Source organism: Paramisgurnus dabryanus, chromosome 14 (assembly GCF_030506205.2).
Source record: "Paramisgurnus dabryanus chromosome 14, PD_genome_1.1, whole genome shotgun sequence".
Lineage (NCBI taxonomy): Eukaryota > Metazoa > Chordata > Actinopteri > Cypriniformes > Cobitidae > Paramisgurnus > Paramisgurnus dabryanus.
In genome coordinates this window covers 12,291,551-12,318,598 of record NC_133350.1, presented here as the reverse complement: position 1 = coordinate 12,318,598, position 27,048 = coordinate 12,291,551, and the positions used below count along the sequence as shown (strand labels likewise).

At 37.3% G+C, this 27,048-nt stretch overlaps 1 long non-coding RNA gene across 1 annotated transcript in view; it reads right to left on the bottom strand.

Moving 5' to 3' along the window:
- Positions 1 to 1,179: 1,179 nt before the first annotated feature.
- The window catches only part of LOC135740821 (uncharacterized), a 28,539-nt gene continuing 2,670 nt past the window's right edge, over positions 1,180 to 27,048 (bottom strand). Inside the window, exons 2-3 of the long non-coding RNA XR_010529260.1 lie at positions 2,057 to 2,093; positions 1,180 to 1,291 (exon numbers count right to left, since the gene is read on the bottom strand). This is a non-coding gene — a long non-coding RNA (uncharacterized lncRNA). The remainder of the gene's footprint in view (positions 1,292 to 2,056; positions 2,094 to 27,048) is intronic.

Sequence of the window (27,048 nt, the reverse complement as noted above, 5' to 3'; positions counted from 1 at the left end):
ACTTGAGATGTATAATATCCCCATCATGTAAGCAAAGTCAACAGTGATTACAAGGTGTTTGGTTTCATTAAATTATTTTCATTTAAAAAAAATTTTGGAATCGATTCAGGTGCTACCACTTTTAGCATAGCTTAGCATAATCCATTAAATCTGATTAGACCATTAGCATTGCGCTCAAAAATGCTCAAAAATAATTTTCCTATTTAAACTTGACTCTTCTGTAGTTACATTGTGTACTACATCCTAGCTGCGTTTTGATGTCTATTAGACGTCTTTTAAACACAAAATTGCTTGCTAAGATATGAAAGAGCTGCTTCTGTTCCACAGCTTAATGTTTCCAGCGTGACTTTTACAAAAAAAAGAATAAGGAAAACCCATTTGAGTTTATTGCACTCCAAACTTTCCGATTATCGTCTGCAGATGATACAGTACATCTCCCTTTGTTTTGATTATTTTTAGCAGCATATAGCCAGAGGCAGTTGAGTGGTGCGAGGAAAGCAGACGGAGGTGAAGAAAGATGAACAGAAACATGATCGATAAGTTTGTGAACACGATTCAAAGAGCGTCTCGTAAAAATTAGGGTTCCAATTAGAAACACAAAGTGATTTATAGCTATTCCTGAAACACAATATGCTGTCATACACTGTCAAACAAATGGTGTCACTGGGGCTGTACACTTCAAAAATTACAGCTTTTTACCCCCAAAAATAATTATAGTTCATCAGAGGTACATATTGGTTACCAAAGTTACATAGTTATATTTCAAAGGTACATATTGGTACCAAATGTATACATATCTGTACATAATGGTACACTTTACCTTAGTACTGCCTCAGTGACAACTGGGCATATTTTGACCATTAATTTTTTTCTATCAGTGTATTTTTTATCTACGGATGACTATTAAGTGGTTTAAAATTCTCTTATTAAACAAGAAACAGGTGTTAAAATGAATCTGATTTGCCTCCAGCCAAAAAGCATGATTTTGAATTGGCTGTATACTGTAAATCTTTAGCATATGAATGTTTAGCCGTGTCTAAACATGAATGATTGATTAGTTTGACTTCAGAGAAGCACAATATCAGCAGTCATTTTAAACAAACTAGCTGGGCACGCTTCTCAAACAATAGTCTCTCCTCCGGTTTACCTCCCTTCACTTTGTAGTGCCAGATGACTCAATCAGGTTCCTTTGACACTCGAGGCGTTTTACGTCACAATGGCCATCTTACAGGAAATTCCACATGACTTGTGCGGTGATCACAATAGCACTCAATGTCACTTCACAGGTTGTCTGTGCCAAAATGATACAAGTGTCATTTGCACGTAGAGGGTGAAAGCCGTAAACTCGGTTTAAACTGAGCAGTACCGCAGTAAAAGTGTATTTGTGTGCATGTATACACAGTATCTAAGAGATGATTGTGTAAGAGATATTCTTTGTTTTTCACCGCAGATTTATCTGCAAGCATCAATGGGCAGGACTGTTGTATGTTATTTACATGTGTGAATGATGAAGAAACCTGATGTATACTGTATGACGTACAACACAGGACGTGTTCCAGATCAATCAAGATGAGGAAGCTTTCTTTTTTTTTTTTTTAAGGGTGTAATGGAGAAATACATACAAACAGTCTATGCATATTGAACCAGTGAATAGTAAAATCAAATTTTTATGTTCCTCATCTCAAAATAAGATTGAGACTATGGGCACACATTTTATCAGTATTTGGGTGATTCTCACAAAATCCAGATTTAGAAGGTGTCCAGCATCAGAATTTTTTAAAAGCCCTTGAAGCCAATTTTTTATTGCACATATAAGATTAAGGTCTGAACTTACTATAACCATTATTTTTAGAGGATTTACAAAAAATTTCCTATAGAATTATTTACATTTTTTAGATTATCGTTATCAAAATTATCATTACCGCAACATGATATTACATTGAATATATGCATTTACAAACTAATGTTTCGGTAATGAGAACTAAAAAGTTATCTAGGTACTATGACAAACTAAATTTCAACTTTTATCTGGAGAGAAAAAACAAGAACTGCTTACCTGATAGCCATCTTGAGTGTCACAGTCAATTATGTCCCTTTCAAAAAAAAAATATTTGAAAATGTTAGTTCCTTGAGGGTTTAAACAATGTTTGGAAATTGTTTCGGAGGATGAGAAAATTGGTCTTGGACACATTTATATTCCTTATTATTGCCTCTACATTTACCAATGATCATCAAATACCACATGTTTCTTTACTGTTAATGTTTATAGTATAACACGCACTGAAGCTTTTTATTTTTTTGATTTTTTCATTATAAATATTTCCTTGTCAAAGAACCCAAATCCAGTCATGGACACGTTGCGGTAATGAAAATGTTCCCCTTAAATGTGAAAAAAACAACAAAATTGGTTTGTAAGATGTCATTTGAAATCATGTGCAAAATAGTACACTTCTAATTCTAATTTTAATACTCTTACTTTGCATTTAAGTTTCTAATTTCGCGAGAATCACCCATATGTGTTCCCTGGGATTCGAACCCCTGACCTTTGCTCTGCTAACGCAATGCTCTACCAAATGAGGAACACTGACATTTTACGATTACATTTGGCTCAAGCAATCATAATTTCAATATTATATATCTTAATGTATTCTCATTTTTTCAACATAATTGTTGCATAATGTTAAGCTGTGATGTCATAATTATTCATTCATTCATTATAAATAATCTTCGGGTTTGCATACCATAACAATGAGATAAATTTATCGGTCAATTTATTGTCCTCCCCTATTCATTAGTGCGTATATGTGTGTGTTTAGGTCACGTTAAAGGTTTGCGTGTGAAGGAATAAGCTGACTGGCACTCTGAAGCTAAAATAAGCAGGAGGATGTTACAGGTGCGTCCCTCTACTTTCAAAACACCTGTACCTGAGTCAGTCAGAGTTAATCACACCTCTGCCAAAGCCACGCCCACTGCCCCGAGCAATGTCAAGGAGACAGACAGACATTAAACACACACACACACACATACTAAACGCACACGCGCTCAGGAAAGCGGAAAAGTTGCGGTTGTAGGGGACAGAAAGTATGCGCTTCTTACTATAAAGGGTTAATGAGAAATCACAATGACGTCATTTGTGGTTCAGCACAGTGTGATCTAATCAACATCGTATTTGGGTTTGTCATTACGTTGACACAGCATTCGTTGTTTATGTGAGGGTATATCTGCATGCTTTCGTGATGAATAGAGCAGATTTTTAAACTAACACAACTGTGATTTAGAAACCGCTCTTATAAATACTACAACTGAGAGTCAATGAATAAACATTCTGTGTCTTTGATATATGTCGCAAGGGGACAACTTGATTTATAGCGTGCCAAGAAAGCTTGTCGTCTATGAATGATCAAGGATGATAGTCTGATCTATCTAAGGAAATCTGTATAGCTAACTTCTGTACTTTGATTTAAAACATATGCTGGATGCATTATACTTGTATTGTGTTTTGAGATAAAACGAAACAGAATAAGTATAAAACAATAGCATATTTCTTTATTTAAAGTAGCTGTAGTCAGATCAACAATGTTAAACAAAGTGTCTAGGCCTTTTTGGGCAAATCCGTGCATGCATATGTTTGATATTACCACCAGTTTTCTCTCGTCTGTTATTAATCGGACTGGAAAACTTACGGGAAGCCGCTTGTCCTGAGATGCACTTCTAGGTCTCGGTTCCCTTTGCACGTTAGCATAAGTAAACTACAAATGTCTGCGTCACTTCTCGCACATCCTGACACTTGCATGCATGGATGTGACTCATGCGAATTCCATTCCTTAGTGTACCGCAATTGCATCCCTCTAATCCCGGTTTATAGGTAATTGGAGGGGGGCTTACATCTTGAGGGGACGGCTTTCCCAGCAGAAATGATGACAAGACATGTTAGTGTTGGACATTTCCTATGACACAGTCACAGTGTTGGGGAAGGAATTCTGATCTGGATTTGGAATCCCCACTGGGGTCATTAACAGAACCGAGGAACACCATAATAGCCCGTATGAGGATTTCCATTAGTCCGAAGTAAACAATGTCAAACAATGTCTGTCATTCACAAACGGTCTGCAGCAACAGATGCTGTATTATTTACCGGATACGGGATAAATGTGTTTTTACCACCAAACAACTTTATGTCATAGCGGCCGGATTAGTGGTTAATCGATAATTGCGTGAATGTTTTGGTCCTGCACAAAGCATTCGATTTTAGTTTCTTTGTTTATACAACATTTGTTTATACAGCTGTTTTATGTGTTGTTTTTTCTCTTGGGCCAAACTAAGACATAAAAAATGGACAGAGAAATTTATATTTATTCATCTAGCAGATGAACTTAAACATGAGGGAGCATTTAGCCTTAAAAGCCAACATAAGGTGTGTTTCCATCCAAAGTTGCATATTAAGGGGCAGTCACACGAAACTTTTTGTTCTATTTGCTCACATTTATACACATGCGCAGTGTTGGGGATAGTTACTTTTAAAAGTAATGCATTACAATATGAAGTTACTCCCCAAAAAGTAACTAAGTGCTTTACTTAGTTACTTTTCATGGAAAGTAATGCTTACGTTACTTTTAAGTTACTTTTGCGTTACTTTTTCTTACTTGGCTGAAGCTTGAACTCTTTTAGGCATTGCAGGTGTTTTTTATAACTTAGAAGTTTTGCATTCAGAAATTGCATATTTCCATCGCAAAAATGTCGAGCTGTGGCCTGCCGTTTCTGACTCAAACTATTCCCGCTCGGGCGTGCACGCATAATGTGCGTAATTCTGTGAGACTATGTTTAGTTTAATTCAGTAAATTAGATATTTTGCTTAAATCGTTACGTTATTATATTAGCAAAGCACTCCCCGCTAGGGCTGGGCATCGTTAAAATTTATCAATTCCGATTCCAAATTCGATTCCGCATGATGATTTCAATTCCTGCTGATTCATTTGTCCAATTGCAAAGAGGTGGAAAGCAATAACAGTCAAGCCTTTACAAATCAAACATTTTATTTTGTGGTCTTGGAAGATGACTCAAAATTATGTAACGTCGCCATCTTGAATCGTTAAGTGGAATCAAAATGTTTATTTTATAACAAGAATCTGATTCCATTCTTATGGATCTGATTCCAGAATTCGATTCCCAACCCTACTTCCCGCCCATATTTAAAGTAACGTCCGAAAAATATTTGCATGCTCAAAGTCTAATTTAAAAAAAAAACGTCACTTCTTACAAAACTGCCACTAAATATCAGTAAGAAATACAGGTGAAACTGGACACATTTTTTGTGCATTATAAATAATTCACGTTTCATGCTATTTGAGAATGCCCTCAAGTAAGACGGTTCAGGGGTCTCATTTATAAAGCGTGCGTATGCACAAAACTGGGCCGGAAACATGCGTACGCCAGTTGTGATCTATAAAAAAACAAACTTGATGGGAGAATGGGTTTGGAGGGTGGGATCCGAGGATGATTCATGTACGCACACTTGCCAGTGATCTGTGAAGGGAACGTTGTTTTGTTTTATAAGTCTTAAAGGGGACAGAGAACGAAAACCATTTTTACCTTGTCTTTGTTAAATAATGGTAGTCTACCCGCATTCACAAACATACAAAAAGTGCTAGACATGCTAAACATCTCAGTCTCATAGAAATTCCTCTATTAGAAATGTCAGCCAGAAAACAGGCCAATCTGAAAAACTGATGCTTATAACATCACAGGCATCTCACTGCCCCTCCACTTAAAATAATTGGCTACATTTTTTGAGTGGCAGCAAAGTCAGCCAATCAGTAATGAGATTGCAAGTTAAGCCAGTAGGGGGTGCCAAATAGATGCAAAACCGCTTGTTTAAAATCCCCCACCTTAATAGAGCTATCTGAGAGAGGTTTTTAGGAAGCTTCTAAGGCATTACAGACCCAAACAAAACATTTTTGTCCACATGTCACATCACATAACAAGGATAAATACCCCGTTCAATCATTCTGTGTCACCTTTAATATTTTTTGTCATATGCCATTTTTGGCTTTTTTGTAAAGATCCTATGCACAGTTTTATAAATGAGACCCCTGGACGGTAATTTTACAAAAACACTTAAGCTAGAAGTATTGTTCTATTTTAACGCATAAGCGAGGGTTCGTACATGCACCGCTGTTTTTTTGTAAACATGCGTAGGTCGTACCTGTAGGTATTTTGTATGCGTAGGTCGCAGATGCATGTAGCCATGTACAGGAGAATGCAATATGTAGCCCAGGAGATGCATTGCATTTTGAACGTCTGTGTATACACGTACAGGTCAAATAAACATGCTTTGTAAGGCTGTGCGTTCGATCGTGCATGTATGTTCACATACACATAAAAAACAAACTGTACTCCGGGCTTTCGACAACATCCTATTTATTTTAGATGCCTTGCAATGATATTAGCCCACCGGTTAGTCCAGTTATGCCGTCCATTGAACAAAGTCACCACTTTTTTCATTCGATAGGGATTTATTGTGTAAAAGTGTTTCCATTGTAGTTTAGGCGCATGTTTTCTTATTAGATAAGATTTTTTCCGAGTCGACTGAGCTTATACGTTTTTTAATGCGCATTTTCAGAATAATGGGCATCTTGGCATTTCCATCCAGCGTTTTTTTCATGCAATACCTCAAAATGCGCATACAAATTTCTGGATGGAAACTATAATGGAAGCTATAGTAGACATTGCTACGTTTACAAGTAGGATTGTAATGCCTCCTTTAATAAATTTGATTGTTTGTAGTCCGTACAAGCTAACTATGAGAAATACTACCGTAAGAGTAACAGTCATGTTTGTTTCGTGTTTTATTTGTCATGTGTACATATGTCAGTGACAAAATGTACATTGAAATGCTTTGTGGTTCTAACAGTAAGTGGTTATGTATCAGGGTAGTGGGCAAAACGACTGCTTGACTCCAGTGGAATGTGACTGCTGATTCAGTTTGTCTGTCAGCATGTGTAGATTCACACAAAGTCCTCCTCTTAAAAGACGTTAGTTATTGCTTTCCATTAGATTTACAGTAAATCTTTAATAGTGTCCTGAATTTGAGCATCGTCTGTGTGAGTCATCGAGTCGCACGTAAGGTCTATCACCCTCCCCATTATGTTTATCTTAAAATCAACCCGTCTGTTTTGTCATTGTTTATTTTTTCGAGGGTGGCGAAGACTGGAAATGACATAAGCATTGCCCAAGTGGCCCATTGAAAGAGAGACAAGCTGTACTAATGCACCACACCCTCGCGTCTCTGAATGTCGTTTATAGCAGCGTATAGTTTGCCAGCGAGCTCGCATTGATGTGCTTCAATGGGTTGGCATGCTTGTGTCTGGGTCGTCCTTTACCTCTGTGCTTTCCCTTTAAAAATCTGAATCGGCTCATCTGCTGTTTGTCGGGGAAACCCTTTATCTCTGCATTGAGGAAATAAGGCAGCTCCTCCTTGTCACATTGTAATTGAAGATTGCATGATGGCTGCACCTCTGTGACAAATGCATAAGATATGAATTAATGACATATTTATCTATAGGCTACTTTGGGGATTGTCAGAATGTGAAATTAATATTTAAAGGGCACCTATTATGGCCTTTTTACAAGATGTAATATAAGTCTCAGGTTTGCCCAGAATGATTCTTTGAAGTTTGAGCTCAATATACCCCACAGATCATTTATTATATCATGTTCACAATGCCCCTGTTTGGGCGGGAGCAAAAACAAGCTCTTTTAATGTCTGTACCTTTAAATGCAAATGAGCCACAGCTCCGCCCTCCTTTACAAACAGACAGTGAGTGCTTTCAGTTCAAATAGATTTGATTAATACAGTCTGAGACAATAGTATCTAGCGTTCACCGTACAACTCACTGAGGGTGGAAACTTTGGTTGTGCAGGACTGTAAGTGGGCGGGGCTTTATCAATGTGACCTCACATTGATAAGAGAATCAAAGCGGCATGTCTAATGATACTGCTTTGGTTTAATGAAGATTAAAAAACAAGGAGCGGGTGTTTTTTTCATCGTAGGGTGGTTGTGTTTACACGCTGCCAACACACATTATGTCCAAACACCTTGTAAAAGTGGATTTTGCATAATAGGTGCCCTTTAAATATTTGATATTTGATGTCACATTGGCCGTCCGAAATTTGATTGAACAGACGCAACCCAGTTTTGATGTTTTAATGTTTCTCGTTAATCGATTAATCAAATACAAAATAAAAGTGATTTTTTTGCATTATACATGTGTGTGTGTATGTGTGTATTGTGTGTAATTATTATGCATATTTAACCACACACACATACATATATTAATGTAAAGTTTTTTATTTATATATAATTTTTTTTATTTATATATACTGTAATATAGAATATATAAAAATAGAAATAAATATATGTACACATGTAAATGTTTCTTGAAAACATACATGAATGTGTGTGTGTGTATTTATATATACATAATGAGCACACACTCCTATATTATGCAAAAAAAATCACTTTTATTGATTTTATTGATTATTTAATTTTTTATGCGATTAATCGCGATTAATCTTTGCCCAGCACTAGCAAACTATTGTTTTATTTGTAAGGCTGCCCTCCCACTGTCTTGGAAAACCTAAAAATATGAACTGCAAAAAAATATCAGGCCTGCAAAAGGCATGAATTTATAAAATCTTAAAAAGTCATGGAAAGTCTATTCACAAAAATGCCGGGTTATTTTCAACGCGTTGGGTTGTAATTTAACCTATGCTGGGTGTTTTAACCCAAAAGATGGGTTGTTGTAACCCATTGTTGGGTCAAATATAAACATACTCTGGGTTAATTTAACCCAATGGCTGGGTTTGCCCCCTTTTTGACCCAGCGCATTTTTTACATTGTAGTGAATATATTAAGTTTTGCTTAGTTATGTAAAATTAAGCTAAATTATTTGAGCGTTTTGAGTCTTTTTGAAAATGTGTTAATCATAAAGGTAAAGTAGTCAATAGGTTTGAGAGCCCTGGTAAAGACACTTTTGACACAGCTAGACTGTAAATCAAGCGTTCACATGAGCGAGTTTAACTAGGATTAGTCTGTGTAATGTGCAAAGAAAACTAGAACCGTTGCGTGCGATTCATTTGAACTGCAGCGTATGAGCTGTGAGTACATGCAGAAGATTTGCTTTTGCTTCTCTGCAGGAATGCTGTTCGCAAAAAGCTGCACTTTTAACACGTGTTGACATTCGCACACATTCACGCAACACGCACAGTCGCACATCAATTGAACATACAACCCGTGCTGTACACACACATACACAACACATCCCCGTGGAAGAATGCTAAGAGGTTTTAGGAATGTGACCTTTTGACACATGAAGTCTGCCCGGAGACGTCCACGCTAAGGCTGGACGGTAGACGGCTAATAGACGAATAACACAGTAACCAGCCGTCTTTTGAATAATAATTGTTTAACATAATGTTACCATCATGAGAAGTCACACAGTTTTAGATTGCACGAAGGGTACGTCCTGTTCATTTCTCATCAAATCCTTGCAGTCACACATTTTTTTCTTGCTTTCATAAGTCTTGACTTTCCAGTTTGACCATTTCTTTTTCTTTTTTTTTCTCTCTCTCTCTCTCTTTCTCTCTCTCACTCGCTCTCTTTCTAACTTTTTCACTTTTAGTTACATTCCCACTCATGTTAAGATCATGACCTCTTTAATCTGGATTTAAAACGTATAATCTATTCACACAGGATTGTATAAAAGCACATACACACATATGCACAGAAAGCACATGCAAACACACCCATCCAGAGAGAGACGTGCATGCACGCAAACACACACACACACGCACACATTTACAGATAAAGTGCTTGCAAAGTGGAGGCTGGGTGCACGCAAGTGCAATAGCTAAATATTAACAGCTCCACAAATGTTAAAGGAAGAAAACTCATCGAAGCGCAAACTTAAACAGGAACATTAAGTTTTTACGCTAATAAACTTGGTAATAAATTAGCCACCGATCAGGTCACCATGATTTATAGTGCAGACGGGTGAATGATCTCGGCTGCATGCGGGGTGTGCGTGTGTTCAAATGGGTCACCGCAGATGCAGTATATTAGACCAGGTGTAGTGTAATAGACTTCTTTTATTAATATTTGTTATTTTGTGGATGAGCTCACAAAGTAAAGTTGTCTGCTAATAAATAAATAAATTAATGTTTCCTGCTACAAAAATCCTTTTTGCAACAACAGCCAAGATTCAGTCAAACCTCACCCACAGCGACAGGGGAAAAGACACAGACATATCCGACAAAGCTGGTTCTGCAAGTGCCAAAAGGACGAGCCTCTAGAATTGCCCTTAGCTTCCGAGTCTTCAGGTTTATGTGTCTTGTTAGCGTGCCATTTGACTTCTATAAAACACATGCAGTTGTAGACGCCCAAAGCATTTGATTTCAGAGTTTTCTTTTTGTATGTTGTCATCATAACACATCCTAATTAAGAAAGGGGTGCCACAAGGAACTGTTTTGGGTCCTGACGGTATCATATCTTGCAGTGATAAAAGATCCTCTTGATTAAGGATTATCTCCTGGGTAGAGATAGACCTGGATAGGTCTCTGTACCTGGGACAGTCAGACTGGTGCCAAGGGCCATAAACGAATCAGGAAGAATTATCTTTTATCTTTTAGATTGGATAAAACACAACCATTTTGATATGTGTTTTGCAGGAGTGCCGTAAAGCCTAGTTATTCCTGCTCAGGAATACACTATTAAAAGTTCTCAGTCCATTAATTTATAGTAAAAGCCTGTGAGGCTACCAGGTAAATAACTTTTTAAACGCATGAGAATATCTATATTGGGACTTTGCTCCCAAGACCAGCCAATATGTCGCCCAACTGGGATATCACATTTCAAGAGGCTTTTCCTTGAAAGCAGTTGGGAATCACCTTAACAAAGCAACATCTGCACATTATATGACTGTGGTTCACTGACCGTGATGAGGGATAAAGCGAACCATCTGAGTCATGCCGTTTCCTCTGATACACAGGAAAAGGGGTCAATGAGTAAGGCTGGGCTCATTGAGCGGCTGAACAATTCAAAGCATGTGAAGAATTCAGCAGACACAAACTCTTCCAAGACTATTATCTCAGCTCAGCCTGTGCTATTGAGTTCAGCCTCTAATGGATGACAACATCCCTATAGTAACAGGTACAACAAACAGTGCGTGGGTTTTGCACTTCGATGAAACAGTAGAGCCAGAATTCACAGTTGGGTTGTCCACACTAGCAGCTTTCTTAAGAATGGATGGCACATTTCTGAACATATCGTATAATGGGAGCTTACAGGTATGAGGGGTTGGTAACGCATTAGACAGAAAAACACAGATCTTAATAAAGGAAAACACCACCGCTTTTCAATATTTTACTATGTTCTTACCTCAACTTAGACTAATTAATACATACCTATTTTTTCCAATGCGTGCACTTTAAATCTTTGTACAGCGCCTCGTGAATGTGTTTGCATTTAGCTCCAAACAGGAATACATTTAGAAGCCACCAAACACTTCCATGTTTAAAGACAAAATAGAACTTTTGTTTGGAGCCATAGGAATGAATGGGGCTAGGCTAAATGCTAACACATCCAAGAAGCGCTGTACAAAGATTAAAAGTGCACCCGTTGATGTTAATTTAATTTAGTACAATAGTGCAAAAGGAAGCATGTGGTGTGCTTTAATGTCTAAGACACTAAATGCAGGATAGGATCAATTTATCCACTTTTTGTATAAATGGACGTTTTTTATGAAAGCAGGGGCTTTTGTCTCAGATTGTGGTTTTGTCTTACATAATGAGCGTAAAAAAGAATTTACTATAAGTTTCTTTAGAAATGAATCTGCTCGTGGTCAGATGTATATAACAGTGCATATAGTAAACTACAGCTAGGGCCTTAATGCTTATAAATTGACCCTGGAGATTTAACATGAGTCATGATTTCTCATTTGGCAAGCCATTTATCAATTAAATCAAATGTTTAGTTTCCCTAAAAGGACACAGATGCTTTTTGGCTGCAGGCTAGACCAACCACTAAGTCTTACTGATTCCATATCTTGCTGGCCAACCAATTAGCAGTGGTTTTCTGGAGAAACCCCCCTGGTCCCAGTTCACTATCATACATAAGCAGGTCTGTTATTTGTCTGTTAGCGCTGTCAGGCAGCCCCCAGCTGACCCACCCTCAGGCAAATAGGAAAACAGACATATAGTATATGTGTGCATGTGTTAATGTAGGTTCTGTTTTCAATCCATTTTTTTTTCAGTGTAAGAAAAAAAATATTCTCAATATCTGAATTAGTAGAGTATGAAGTATAAAAAGTATTCCAAAGTCATGGGTTCCAATTTCAAATAATGCCTATACCAGTAAAATGTATAGCTTTAAAAAAGAGAAAATCAGACTTCTTAGTTGTCTTATTTTTTAATGTCAACTTTCTCATCAAATATCAATGTCGGCTGAATCAAAAACTCCATTAATTTATTATTAAATTGCTCCTTTTTCCTGTGTTTTTGAGGCTTTGATTGTGTTTACGGTGCACAATTTACGTGTTCATGTTCTGTTGGAAAAAACAGTATTTTTTTACTAATCTCTATACCGCTGTTTACAGCTTAGTCAGAGCCGTTTGAGCTTAGCTGGCGACTGGCGTATTCCCATGGGCGGAGGTTAATCAAAAACTTTTCTATATCCAATAAGTAGATGGCTATAGTCTTAACCGGACGTTCTTTGTAGTCCTTGAAAAGCAAAATCTTTTAAAGGAACACGCCAACTTTTTGGGACTTATTCACCGTACCCCCCAGAGTTAGATAAGTCCATACATATCCTTTTCATCTCCGTGCGTCCCATAACTCTGTCTGACACACCCACCGCTAGCATAGCTTAGCACAAAGACTGGAAGTAAATGGCTTCAGCTAGCATACTGCTCCTAATAAGAGACAAAATAATGCCAACATTTTCCTATTTATATGTTGTAATTTGTATAGTCACATTGTCTAAAAATAACAAGGTCATATGAGACACAGCTATTTTTTAACCATATATATATATATATATATATGGCTAGCTGGAGCCATTTATGTCCAGTCTTTGTGCTAAGCTAGGCTAGCAGTGTGTGCGTCAGACAGAGTTATGGCATGCATGGAAATGAAAAGGGTATGTATGGACTTATCTAACTCTGGAGAATACGGAAAATAAGCTAAAGTCCCAAAAAGTCTGCGTGTTCCTTTAAAGAAAATATATGGCTTGCCATTGAACTTTGAGCTTCATAATTTTACAGGCATTATTTATGCTCTAATAGCACATTACAAACTAACTTGAGTTGGAAAATGGGATCACAAAAAAAAATGGCCACTATAAAAACAGCTATGGCATATTCATTGCAGCCTCTGCTGGTGAATGCAACTCGGCGCTGGGTTTTATCAGAAATGTAAGTAGGAGGAATCTGACGTGAATGTCCTGGGAGTATTCAGTGACAGAGGCAAGGTAAACATAACCAGGATAGTAAGGAAAGACAGAGACTCTGCGTTATGAATCAATGTAAACATTCATAAGACAGATGTGAGAAACCCGATATTGTGCAATAATGTGTTTCTTACTGCTTTAAAGATAACACACATGGGCAAGAGGGTCTTACATGCATGATCGCTGTAACAAATGTCCAGTGAATTTCCAAACAGGGAACGAGACCATCTGCTGTATCAAATGTACCTCTTCAATGTATTTCAGGGAACATTTGAGGAGCCGCTAAACACCACCTCCGTCAAAACACGCATTATACCTTCATTAAAAACTTTCGCTTCAAATCCGCTTAATTCGGGCCATTCAGAAATACCATTTTGTTGGTAGGATGCAAAAAAGCTTATTTACAAGAAAACATTTCAGATGCACTTTATGTGCTCTCATGCTCCTGTAGTATTGGGAACACACATACAATATATACCTTGATATGAAGAATTTGGTTCCAAAATGCAATAAACGCCATTTAAAAAAAAATAGTTACCACCAAAATCAGTATTGTATCAGGTCAGTATTAAAAAGTAAATTCTTAATTTTACGCAAAATCTGATATCCGCCATGTTATTCTGTCATCTTTTCTCCCTTTTTTCCGTGACAAACGGCAGTCCTCCTTCTTTGCAGAATTCAATAAATCCGCTCAACCAATCACAGCGCACCATTCCACGCATTGTAAACAATAATGGCTGCGCTTTCAATACACACAGAATCCTAGTTTTCCTCATCTACTTTGTACTTCGTGAGTAACCTGTTGTGGTTTTCTGTGGCAGGGAAGAAAGGTAAGCCATCAAAATCGAATAATTTACGTCAAAGGCACTCGGTTGAAGGAAAAATGCCGCTTGTTCTCACAACAATAGCATCAAGCTTCTGTCATGCAAACACTGTCCATTATCTTACTCGAAGTAAATGAAAATCGAGCCGGACCAAAATATTTTACAGCTGATCGCTGTCAAAAAAGTTCAGCGACGACGTCCCAAGGATGACCGCATGGCAGTGTTTTTTAATATGACAAAGTAAGTGTTTTGATTAATGCCATTAATGTTTAATCAGTATTTACCACTAGTCAACTAAATGAATATAACATGGCAAAGATTAATGCACATTTATATATTGATTCAATAGATTTATAGCATTTTGTAAAAAAAAAACTTGTCATGGATTTATTGCATTGTGCAGAAAAAAATCAGTTTTTATAATAAATCTTTGAAAATCCAATTATCGATTCGAATTTTTATGTTAGTATAATCTAAAGATGCTATGTGAAAGTTTGTTACACATAATAGTGGTTTTCATCTTGTCACTTTCTTGGTGTAGAAAACACATTTTACCCAAATTAGTCAAAATGGATTTATTGCGTTTTATAACCAAACTCTTCATATATACCTTGACTTGACTGTGAGTCACACTGTGAATGCGTTTGCTACTTTCTGAGACCGGACCAGACTGTGTTATATAATATGAATGTGTAGATGAGCCTCAAAGACAGAACCTTCATAACAAACGCACATTGTGCCGGATTCAGCGTACAACCCAGAACTGGCAAATAATACGGCCATTGTTCAGTTTACACAGTGAACGACAGTACAGTTCACAGATCAGTTTTTAACAGAGCTACTGTACGGTGAAAGAAGTTAGAAGTTAACAACAGGACCTTTGCCTTTATGTTAAATGGTTTTGTTCCAATAAAATGTAGGCAGACTTTTGGACACATTACATTGAATTTGTTTCACATTATCTAAAAACCTTCTTATCTGAAAAAGTAGTTTGGTTATTTATGAGTTGTTTGCAACTTTAATAGGGTTTAAAAAGTATCCCATGTCAAATCTCCGACTTAGTAAAATACTGTGATCCTGTTTGTGATATTCTCAAGTCTTATAATTTCATAAAGTGAGCATAAAGTTTGATTTCACATTGATTTCAATCTTTGACATGACCTTACTCAGTCAATTTAAAGTTTCACAGACTGGGTCACATATAAAAATAATTATTTGTGATGCTTTGTTTTGCATAAAGCTCGCACTTATGATTAACGTCCGACTAATACAATGAGATATGAATCATAAAAAGAAAAAGTGGGAAAATATAGGAACAATGCTTCCAGATCCAGAAACATGACTGTTATCAGTTCACGTAAGGCAAACAGTTACGCTTATGAGAACAATATTAGCAAACACTTTAAACTGATGTTTATTCTTCGTGGCACCATCTTCTTCGGTGATTCACGCGGGACAGTCTGGCATGAATTGAAGTCACGGTTGCCGTAGAGACGGAGGGTAAAGAGACACCTACACTGACCACGGTAAAGTGTGTGAGTCATGAGAATGAAGCTGGTTCACAGGAAAATACATCCCACACAAGTCCTGTGGGCTGAGCGCATTGGGTCAACATAAATGAAGTCGGCACCATTAGACATGTTGGCACCAGGTGGGACGTTTTTTGTTTGGTCAGTTTGCCGTAAAGCACATGTTGATGTAATGTTAACCTATATGATTCAAATGTCACTCAGCTGTCACGTAATTTGTACTCCTTTTGACGATCGTATGCTAACAACGCCCAAAGTGACCTAATTTAGTAGCCATTAATCAAAACAATCAGCTTTGAGATTCATCATAACATTACAAATCTGACAGATGAAGAATGAGATTTAAGTCCTGCACTGCAAAAATTTATATTTTACTTAAATTGAGTTATATTTACTAGAGAAGCAAAATTACATGTGAAAGTAAGGGTAAAATTTACTAACAGCTTAAGCCAGTGCAAATGCTTTAACGCTAAAAACTATTGTTATGATACATTTCAAAGCTGATTGATTTGATTAATGGCTACTCAAGTTTTGGCTAAAACAAAGAGACTCTGTTTCTTCCCTTAGGCCGCCAGACTGCTTAACAATGTGCTTTACTCCTGTAACCATATCCAAATCTTCTGTTGGTTGTACATATATTTTATCTTTTGATAATTTTTTGTTTTATTTCTACTTTCCTTCGGATTATTAATATTGGATAAATCGGATAATTAATTCCTAATTTTTGCTGTGGAGTCTGTAAAGTTGGCCAGATTTTTATTTAACTGCTAGTTGTATACCCACAAAACTATGTGTTTGACAAATAAAATCTTGAATTGATGTCAGGATTTAATAAAGACAAGCAGTGAAAAAATTTGCGCTAAAAAGGCATGGGCATAGTTGTTTTTGCGACTGACCTTATTGCATTATGCTGTAGGGATGTCAGGTTTTTACTGCAAAACCCACCCAATTGCTACTTAAAGGTGACAGAGAATTAAAAAAAGTTTTTACCTTTTCTTATGCTTCGTACACAGCAAACGCGGGGCACCGCGTTACCCGCTCTAGATTACTCACGGGATTTAACTTCGTGTCATGCAGATTTTTTGCTCGAGTTGAATATTTTCAACTTGGGCAAAGATGCGTTTGAGGGGAATAGCTCGTGTTTACGCAAACGCACCGTAATATTGCGTCATTCGCGCGTCATATTGCGTCATTCGCATCGCCCCATGCAAGGATGCGTCTGATTGTGTCTTTGCATTGATTTTGTATGTAATCTAGTTAGTTGAATAACGGTAGTCTACCCGCATTCACGAGCATACGAAAAGTGCTAGACATTCAGAGCATCTTCGTTTCATAAAAATTCCTTCTTTAGAAATGGCCCTATCCGAACAACGGATACATATTACGTAAAATGCATCTCAACCTCATTCAATTCACTCCCCTTCAAAATAATTTGCATTTCCGGTCTCTCGCCTCCAACTGGAAGTAAATTGCTGCGGTGTTCGCGAAGTTCAAGATGAAATGTAGAGTCGCGTTCCGAGGTGTGCTCTTTGATCTGTAAACTTTTGGTTTGTCCATGTTCCGAAAAAGACTGCACGGTTTACATTCATTTGAGTGGCAGCAAAGGCAGCCAATCAGGTCAAGTGCTTGCATTTCATAATGAGGTTTCCAGTAAAGCCCACAGGGACGCCAAACAGGTGCAAAACCACACCCATCCTAATAGAGCTATCTGAGAGAGGTTTTTAGGAAGCTTCTTAGGCATTACAGACCCAACCAAAGTTTAGTTGTCTACATGTCACATTGCAGAACAAGGATAAATACCCCGTGTGTCACCTTTAAAACTAACCCAAAATAGCCCAATTGCATTTCGGGGGCCTCTGGTAAATATCTAAAGCTAAAATTAGCTTTCCCAGAGCTAAATATCGCATCGTGTGTCGCTTTAACCCGCGGATATAAAAACAGCCCATGGCAACAGTGTTAAAGTAGCCCAATTTTGGCGGGAAAACCTGGCAACCCTGCATTATGCATTTGTAGGAGTTTTCCTTTCAGCCACAACATTTATAGAAAGAGGATATTTAAATCCATCACACAACATGATTTACCAAGGTTTGTGCTCGTCAATTTACTGGTATTTGGTAAATTGGATATTATCCTATTAGCGCTTTTTTTAAGTTGCGCTCTTATGCTAATTTGCCCTGTTTTGTAAAGTCTTGAAGGCCTTGTTTTTGAAAAAAAAACTTTTTTTGATTGACAAATACGTCTTTAAGATTTAAAATAACTCCTTTCACGAAAGTGAGCTAAATCTGACTTTTATAGTAGCTTATATATCATTGTTTAATCTAAAAGCACATAGTTGACCTTTCTTGAAAAGGAAAAAAGTATTCGATTTTTATTTCCGCACCCCACTATAGTGCTTCAATAAAAATGTCATGCCTGCATTGACGTTGGCAAACCATGGTTGAGGAAATGATTTCACATGAACCTGCCCGTCTTGTTGCTCTTCATTATCCGATGCCAAGTGAGTTCATGTAAGTCACTACAAAAACAATGGCGTAAGATTGACCACCCTGTCAACACTCATGAGATCTACTTTATCCTGTTCGCACCAACCTCCACTTTTCCCACACTTACAAGTCCACTCTTTTCCATTGACGCCATCGGTGTGACCAGTTTTCCCTTCCTCCAGGGAAGCAAAGGAAGGTCAGCGAGGACTGTAGCCATGTCAGGGGTCTTCCTGCACTGATACAGGAACTGAAGAGATAGTCATGTATGGAGATCCCTTCAGTTTGGGAGTGGGCAGTTCTCACTGACTTCGAATGTTATCAGGGCAGTGTTTAGTATGAGTGCTGGGACACAGCAGAAATGTGTGAACATATTGCGCTTCAATCAGAAATTAGATGTCATTTTGGTACTCCCATATGACTCCTAAAGATGACTTGAAAGAGCAAAACAGAATGTTTGGTTGTTTTAACCCATTGTTGGTCAAACATCAACATTTTCTGGGTTAATTTAGCCCAACGACTGGTCTGGGCCCAAGCCTTTTTGACTCAACGTTGGATGGAAAATAACCCAGCGTTTTTTAGTGTGTTTTACTTAAATATTCAGATGAGATATCAGTGTCTCAATTAGCTGTGATGTTAAAAGCTTGATTTGAGACTCTTCCGGTACATTGATGCATTAACGGTTCTCATTTACTTTGAATGGGTGATTGCATTGCTGAACTGAATTGTGGATCCGTCGGAGTCACGTCACTGCCGTTGCTTGCTGCAGAAGTTGAACATTTCTAAACTTTTTAAGCGCCAATCAGATCGCCTTATTTAAATAACCTGTGCAGAGCCAGCCAATTATGTTAAGAACATAGGAGTATGTGTTGCGTCCACTGTGATTGGCTGTTGTCACTATGACAATTGCATCAGGGTCACGCTTCAGACACGCCCTTCGTCAAGCGTTAACGCTGATGCCGCGTGTGAATGTACCGTTAACTGTCTTTGGAGGGTCATTTTGTATTGCACTCTAAAAAATGCTGGTTTTTTTCAACCCAACTTTGGCTCAAAAAGAGATAAACCCAGTCTTTTGGTGAAATGAACCTAGAAAATGTTTATATTTGACCCAACAATCAGTTAAAACAAGAGCCCCAATAGTCCAATTTACATTTTATACATTTCTTTTGGTGTGTAAGTGTGTATTATTACATGTTAACGATATGCAAAAGGTACAACACCCAAAGTAAACGATGACGTGAGTTATCGTCTCTAACGTAAATCTCTTTTCTTGGATTACAACAAACACGCGTGCTGTGTCCGAAACCGCCTACTTCCATACTATATAGTAGGTGAAAAGCAGTAGGCAAGCCAAGTAGTATGTCCGAATTCATAGTATTCCAAAAACAGTAGGCGAAAAGTACCCGGATGACCTACTTAGATTTTGAAGTGTGCATACTACGGACACTTTACTATCCCCCGGGAGAGGAGTTATCCAACGAAGAAGAAGAGGCATCGTCATATTAGGAAATGCGGCTGTATTCACGCTGGTATGACATCACATAACATGATGACGACATATGTCATGTAATGTATGGACATGGTGGATGTAGTACGTCCATACTACCATGATTCATACTATACAGTACCTACTGTGTTAACAGTCAGTAAGTAGGTACTTCATCTCATTCAGTACCACTGATGGCTTGTGACTGCTCATCCAAGGGGCGCAAATTCCTTCGGTGTTGCTTGCGTTTTCAAATTATGTGTTTGTTGCGTCATGTGAACCATGTGCATCACGTGTTTTGTTAAAATAAGCGCCTGGTGCACACGCATCAAAATGCGTTTATGATAAAAGAGACGCTCACGTTCACAAAATACACGCAAGACACTCCCTTAATAGTAAACTCTGATTACGCATGAGATTATGGGAGTATCTGGCAAACGCGAGCGTCTCTTTTATCATAAACCCTTTAGACGCGTCTGCAGCAGGCACTTATTTTGACAAGACACGTGATGCACATAGGTTCACTCGACGTGCAAAATACATATTTTGAAAAAAGGAACCACACACATGACGGGCCACATACATGTTGTGACGAACTTCGCATCAAACACCCTCAAAAAAAGAAGTCACCGGTCGCCACTGTTCAGTACGTACTGTCACAGTATGAAGTTTCGGACGCAGTCATGGATTTTAGGCAACAGTTTACTTCCTGGGATCGGTGATGTAGCAACCGAATCTTTCAAACTTTGTAAGGAGCATCACATTTCCAGATGACGTCAGAGGTATTCAGACCAATCACAACGTACAGATTAGCTGGCCAATCAGGGACAGTTTTGTACAAAATCCGTGGGTTTCACTGGGGCTATAAAAATGTACGGTGTGTGAAAATGTGTTTTTTGAACCATAAACCACGCAAACACATTGAATTATACCAAAGACACAAAATAATGTTGTTTTTTAGCAATTACAACCCATTGGGTTGGCTTCATCCCATTTTGACCCAACGCTAGTTTTTTGTGTGGTATTTTATTTCAGTTTTTTATTACTATCTTCTTATAAATTTTATTGTAACTTTAAATAAGATTTCATGTCATAATTTCCAAACAGATTTCCAAATGTGCCATCACGGCGCTCGGTGACCACGCAAGCCCTTGAATGTTTCTAACGCTTTGTATCATATTCTGCTAGGACAGTCTGTACTCACTGACATTAAAGCAAATGTAAAGAACTTATTTGAACTTTCATGTTAAACAGTGGTGAATAGAGAATAAGAACAAAAGAGAGCAAGCAAAGAGGCTTTTAAAGAACCAAGAACAATTTAATTATTACTCGTGCTCGTCTTCTTAGGATAATCTGTAATCATCTTTATCGTCTCATTTTCGAATAGTCCCTGTCCTTTACAATGTCTAGACGCTTTCTCTCTGAAATCATCTTTTATACTTTTATTCATGGCTTCCCACACATGTTGTTTTTGGACTGCAGTCACTCCTTTGGCTAACCATAGTATAAAATGTAATGAAAACAGAGGAACACCCAGTCAGCGCACTTGCTCCAAAGTTTATTGAGGAGAAACGTCCTGCAGTCCCAACAGGAGAATTTGTTTAACAATTATGAGAGCTCACGGGACAAAAATAAATAACCAAATAAAACCGTGTGTATTTGTACAGCCTGTCAGGTGTTAGACACATGACAGCATTGAAACGTCAGATTATCAGTGTCATTGAAGACAAGCCACACTTTTTCATCTACAGTATAATTATATAAATGACAGACACGTTTATATGTGTTAGAGAAGGATGTCTCTGGACAGTAATATAAACAGTGTCGGCAACTTCCTTCATCGGAAGTGTTTGATGATAAATAGGACCTGCTTTTGTTCTTGTTAAGCGAGGTATGACAGATCTTTGGTATAAACAAAGAATCCTTTTGTGTGTGTATGTGCAGCACCAGAGACCCAGAGACACATGATCAGTCTTGATGTTGTTGTGCATATGTATTTTCAATCTTAAACAGACTGAACTGAGGCTAGTCTGTATTTTAACATCCACAACCTCCTCACACAACATCTGTTAGTGTTAAACAGATGTTTTGATGTTCATATGAGGGGTGAGGAGGTCCGTGACCCGTGCGCTCCTGTGGGGGAGAACTGGTGCTCACCTCCGGTTCTCGGTGATTTGGAATGATGAGGTGTCAGTATTTTGGTTGGAATGTCAAGATGAAGGAGGTACACATGGCACTTTTAACTCACCTCTTCCACAATCCGCCCACTCCATGTGTCAAAAGCATTTATGTGTTTAGACGTGTACACGCTCACGCATTTACATTGGTTCCCAATTATAATGGCAAGAACATTAGCTTAGGTTAGGGTTTTTATATATTCTGTTAATATCACTTGTATTATAATAGACCATTCTTCATTTTAAAGACTTAACCATTTCACTTCTTATTTCAGTATGCACTGTACTTTTTATGATACTGCTGGTATTTTCAAACCAGGCTCTTTCGCCATATACACTGCAAAAAAATGATTTCAAGAAAAAAATTCTTAGTTTTTTGTCTGGGTTTCAGTAAAAATATCAAAAAATTCTTAAATTAACATGTTTAAATTAAGACGACCCAAGAAAATAAGTCTAGTTTTTAGACCAAAAATATCAAATTTAAGTGATTTTGTGCATAAAACAAGCAAAAAAATCTGCCAATGGGGACTCAAATTTTATGTTTTTTTTTTGTCTGAAACTAGACTTATTTTCTTGGGTACATTTGCTCATCAAGAAAATTTAATTTAAGAATTTTTAGATATTTGTACTGAAAACAAGACAAATTTTATCTTGAAAATCATTTTTTGCAGTGATACACTGCAAAAAATTACTTTCTTACTTAGTATTTTGGTCTTGTTTTCAGTACAAATATCTAAAAATTCTTAAATTAAATTTTCTTAATGAGCAAATTTACCTAAGAAAATAAGTCTAGTTTCAGACAAAAAAAAAAACATAACATTTGAGTGAATGTATATTTAAAACAAGCAAAAAAATCTGCCAATGGGGTAAGAACAAAATCTTGAATTTTTTTTTCTTATACACAAAATGTTTTCACCCCATTGGCAAACTTTTGCTTGTTTTAAGCACAAATTCACTTAAATGTAAGAATTTAAGAAATTGTAAATTGCATGAAGGTGGCAAAGCGGACACATACACAAATTAAAACCATTCGTAAATGAATGCCATTTAGGATGTTTATAGTCTTTTGTTTGCAAACGCATGACATGCCAAAGCGACTTACATTGTCTTTGCGGTTGAATTTTAATTTAAAACATACAGATGTATTTTGATTATTTAATACCATCCCTTTTGTAAGTCGCCACTATGCTTCCTGTAAACAACTAGTTCTTAACAGACCTCTGCCGAACACGATCAACCCATTAAAGGGACATTCCAATTTTCTTGAAAATATGCTCATTTTCCAGCTCCCCTAGAGTTAAACATTTGATTTTTACCGTTTTGGAATCCATTCAGCTGATCTCTGGGTCTGGTGGTACCACTTTTAGCATAGCTTAGCACAATCCATTGAATCTGATTAGAACATTAGCGTCGCGCTAAAAAATAACCAAAGAGTTTTGATATTTTTTCTATTTAAAACTTGAAAAAAAGTCACGAGCCACAACTGGTCTGCTTTGTAACCTTGTATAAACGGCATGAAAACGGAGAAAAGACAAGCATCTGCAGTGCCTCTAGTGGACACTCAGCAATATGTACCAGAAACACTTTGTAGTCTATGTTTTTACTAATTTTTTACCCGTAAAACTGCTTTGAGACAATGCAACATTTTAAAAAGGAGCTATATAAATAACTTGAATTGAATAGAATTGAAAGAACACATACAGTCCTCCATGACGGCAAGCATCCTCAGATATCCAGATGTTATCATATGTACCACAGCAGTGATTTTGCCTTTCCATAATTAGAATGTAGGAGAGTTAATTAGCATGCAGGGTTTTGTCATGAAGTACAGACAGAGAGTCATAAAAATAAACCAGCCGAGAAACGAGGAGTATAAGAGTACATACAAGCTTCAGGTCTTTAACAAAGCAAGAAGGCGAACCGATCCATTACATTTTACTTTTGAGATTCATGGGCACAATGTTTGCAACCTACATAAATTATTCAACACAATCTGATGGAACGTATGTATTTTACATACCCAAAAAATTTTTTATGAGGTGGCCAATTTGTAATAATTCATACGACCACATTTGTATGTTTGTGAATGATTTACTTACACCGCTGTGGTGTTGGGTTTAGGGGTGAGGTTTCAATATTGTTATTTTCTAATAATCATACATTTTTGTGTAAATTCATACAAATTCCTGTAAGATCAGGTTTTAAGATGTGTATGTGTTTTTGGGTTCACTAGGCTATAGTTTGGTGCTAAATTTGAAATAAGTTAAATATGACCAAATCTGGAAAACACTCCATAAAGTATAAATCATGTCTTGTTTTTTGTAGCAGTTTTACCTTTTAAAAGGCAAAAGCTAAATAGCTTGGTAAATGTCTGTGTGTGGCTGCAGAGCCGCATGCTGTTTAGTTTACTCTGCCAAAAAAACAGTAAAGTGTGAGGTCACACCGACCCCCTGTTAGCTTTTTGGATGAATGAGACTTACGCTACAGGATTCTGAACCTAGCAACCTCCTACGGCCACCTTAGCAACCATTTAGTACACTTTTATTGCTCATGTTCTTTTAAAAATTGCAAAATGTAGTGTGCATTATGCTTGAATGATTTCAATTTTTGATTAAGATGTAACAAATACACAACAACAGCAGGTCACAGTCATGAGTGCCTTCTGGCAAATACAAAAAGGGACTGTAAACAGTTAGTCAGTGTATATTGATCACCCAAATAAATAATTATAAAATTAAAAAATATAAAATATAATTACACTGTAATTATGACTGGCAGCCAGTAATTTACTGTAGATTTAAATTTATGTTATTTACTGACAACAGAATGCTTTGCATTAGGTTATTTAAGGTTTTATTCTGTAAAGACAAACACTTGTTAATGTTTATTGTTCATTTAACTTTGAACAAACTGTTGCCACTAAATAACATAAATATAAATCTACAATAAGTTACCGGCAAACACCTGCATAACTACAGCAATTTTTTTACAGTGTTGTTATCCATGAATTTTCAAATTGTCTGTTTTCACAAGAACTTTATTATTTTCCATTTTGATGCCTAATTACAGTTTATTTAAAGTGCACCTATTTCATTGCTAAAAACAATGTTATTTTGTGTGTTTGGTATAATACAATGTGTCTGCGTGGTTTATTATTTTTCACATACCTTACATTTTTGTAGCTCCAGATATCCCTGAAAAACATGTATTTTGTACAAAACTCATGGATTTGAAAAGCTCTGTGTCCCTGATTGGCCAGCTAATCTGTACGTTGTGATTTGCCTGAATACCTCTACCTATATTTATGCGGGGGCCGCATTTTTTAAATATGCCATACTTTCGCTGCATAAATTGTAGATTTCTGCTCGCAAAATATGCGGGGCTTGCATGATTTCATAATCCCCGCATTTTCGTAGCAAAAGTCATATATTTCTTAAATCTGAAAAATGTTGCATTTACTTCATGTCCCCTGTTTTCATGTGAAAGTGACATAATTATGCGATGTGAACATCAATGAAAAGCTGCAAACAGTTTTTGCAAGTTCACGCAATTTTGTGCAATTTCATCGCATAAAATTGCATAAATATCCTGCATATTTCATCACATTTTTTCAACCCAGTCTCACCCCATGTCGTCAATATTTGACGACACTTGACCATTCGTCAATATGTGCCGCGGAGGGTATACCTTTCGCGTCATTTTTTGACGAACTGGGGACTTCAATACTATTACGTCCGTTGCATTCTCTTCTCCTATTTTCTTACCAATTTCGCGTCGGTTTAGGGTTAGATTTACATAATGACATCCCTACCCAAACCTAACTCTAACCCCAACACCAGGTGACAACTGTTTCTAACCCCAACGCCAGGTGACAACTGTTTAATTTCGCGCACACTGTTTAATTTCGCGTACACTGTTTAATTTTGCGTAATCTAACCCTAAACCAACGCGAAAATGGTAAGAAAATAGGAGAAGAGAATGCAAAGGACGTAATAGTATTGAAGTCCCCAGCTCGTCAAAAAATGACGCGAAAGGTATACCCTCCGCGTCACATATTGACGAATGGTCAAGTGTCGTCAAATATGGACGACATGGGGTGAGACTGTGTTACATTTTTTAAGAAAACGTGCCACAAGATCAAGGATTTTTCCCCGCAACAAGTAAGGACCGATAATATAAAATCTCTGCAGTTTTGTGCATGCATGGCTCATTCATTCTGAAGAGAGTAGCTGCATTGCACATCTGCTTTTCTAACAGATATTAGAGATGTGTTACATAAGGTATGACGCAATTACTATAGGCAGTTATCCCTGTAACTCACTGTTCATGCGCTGCACGATAGCTGAGCGGTTTTTTTTTATAGAGTTGGTAAAACAGTAACTGCATTGCCTCAGTTTCTCTTTTGAATGGCAAAGAATGTGCAAAACCACATTGTGTTTGAGTAAGACCATTGTCACATGCCATTAACTCTGAAAGAAAAAGCCTTGTTCCCAGACGATACATGCCAGTATTGCTTTCTTAAATGTCTTCAAAAGATTATTGTGTATTGAAATACACGTTGATCCATTACTCTTCACAGACATTGTTTTTACTTTATATAACATATCATTTTTTTGTGATTTTTGCAGCTTACGGTAGCCGAGCTTATACGTAACTGATTTCAAACTCTTTTCGAAGGTGGGTGTGACAACGCTAACATAGTTTTCTAACATAGCTCTCTGTTTAAAGGTGGCTATCTAAAGAAACACAAAGGCTTTTGTAGGTGCTCGTTCAGTAAGTACAGTTTTGCTTTTAACTTCAAGCTGTCCTCATGATAACGCTTCATTCAAGACTGTGCATACATGAGGTCTCATTGAGCATATCATTTAGGCTAGTTTATATGCTTTCACATGGACATCCTGTGTTAGAAGATGGAAAAAGTGATGATGTTGTGCTCCAGGCTTGGTACAGGGCCTCATTAACTTCTTATATTTTCACAAATGTGGGTGAATGTGTCAGGAATTAAGCTCTGTTCCTGAGTTGGTTTTTAAGAGACTCGACTAGCAACCCGT